Raw genomic sequence first — 1,610 nt, forward strand, 5'->3', positions numbered from 1 at the left:
ACTGGATCATCGTGTCCAGGGATTATTCCTTGCCCATCTTCTTTTGTGAACGAAATAGTAGGAAGGTCGGGTGACTCTTCCCCGACTTGGTAGACTCTTTTGAGATGTCTTTTGCGAGAGGATTTGGTAAGTCCCCCTCCCGCAAACCCTCCTGAGATCATATGGATATGTCTCTCTGGAGTCTGCGGTGGTGGGTCTCTTCTATTCATATCATCTCGCTTTCTCTTTCCATGACTGTCCGACCTTTCTATAAGATATCTATCAAGCCAACCTTCTCTAGCCAGCTTTTCTATCACATTTTTAAGGTCGTAGCAGTCGTTTGTGGAGTGACCATATATTTTATGGTACTCGCAGTAATCGCTGCGGCTCCCCCATTTTTTATTTTTAATGGGTCTAGGGGGTGGCAGTCTCTCAGTATTGCAAATCTCTCTGTATACATCCACTATAGAAACTTTCAGAGGAGTATAAGAGTGATATTTTCTTGGGAAACTTTTAGGGGAGTATAAGAGTGATATTTCCTTGGCCTTTCGAGACCGAGTTCTTCCTTTTTCTTGGTTTCCCTTTCCCTCTCTTTTGTTGAGGGAGGGGGCCCAGGTCGCCAACTTAGGTCTCTTAACTTGGCGTTTTCCTCCATATTGATGTACTTTTCAGCTCTCTCCTGTACATCACTTAGAGAGACGGGGTGTCTTTTAGATATGGATTGTGAGAAGGGACCTTCTCTGAGTCCATTGACTAATCCCATTATGACTGCCTCTGTGGGCAGGTCTTGGATCTCCAAACATGCTTTGTTGAACCTTTCCATATAGGCTCGTGAAGATTCTCCGACCTCCTGTTTTATTCCCAGGAGGCTCGGTGCATGTTTCACCTTGTCTTTCTAGATTGAGAACCTCATCAAAAACTTCCTTGAGAGGTCTTCAAAACTGGTGACCGACCTTGGGGGGAGGCTATCGAACCACTTCATCGCTGCTTTCGATAGAGTGGTCGGGAAGGCTTTGCATCGCGTAGCGTCGGAGGCATCAGCTAGGTACATCTGACTTTTGAAGTTGCTCAGGTGATGCTTTGGATCCGTGGTTCCGTCGTAGAGGTCCATATCAGGGCTTTTGAAGTTCCTCGGAACTTTAGTCCTCATTATGTCCTCGCTAAAGGGATCCTCCCCACCTAAGGGTGGCTCTTCTTGTTCGTCACGGGAGTTGCGACTTTTGAGGGAGGATTCCAACTTTAAGAGTTTTCTTTCTAACTCTTTTCGTCGTTCCATCTCCTCTTTTAGGCTCTTTTCAGTTTTCTTTTGCCGCTCTCGCTCCTGCTCTAACTGCTCCAGGCGGCTGTGGACTAATCCCATGAGTTCAGTTACATGGGATGGTCCCTCTTTTTCTGATTCGCGCCCTTCTGAAGAGTTTACCTTCGGGTTTTTTACTCCGGAGGTACCTTCCCTGTGTTGATCATTAATTCCCTGGTGGAGGGTCAAGTCTGCATCATTATTGCCTGTGTCTAGATTCTCTTGTTCAGAATCTGACTCCACATGACCCTCTTCAGGGGATCTGTCCGCCATCACTGGTTGATCTCTCGGGTCCCCGGCAACGGCGCCAATGTTACGGTGGGTAACCGGAGAT

Source organism: Arachis duranensis, chromosome 3, assembly GCF_000817695.3.
Source record: "Arachis duranensis cultivar V14167 chromosome 3, aradu.V14167.gnm2.J7QH, whole genome shotgun sequence".
NCBI classification, from domain to species: domain Eukaryota; kingdom Viridiplantae; phylum Streptophyta; class Magnoliopsida; order Fabales; family Fabaceae; genus Arachis; species Arachis duranensis.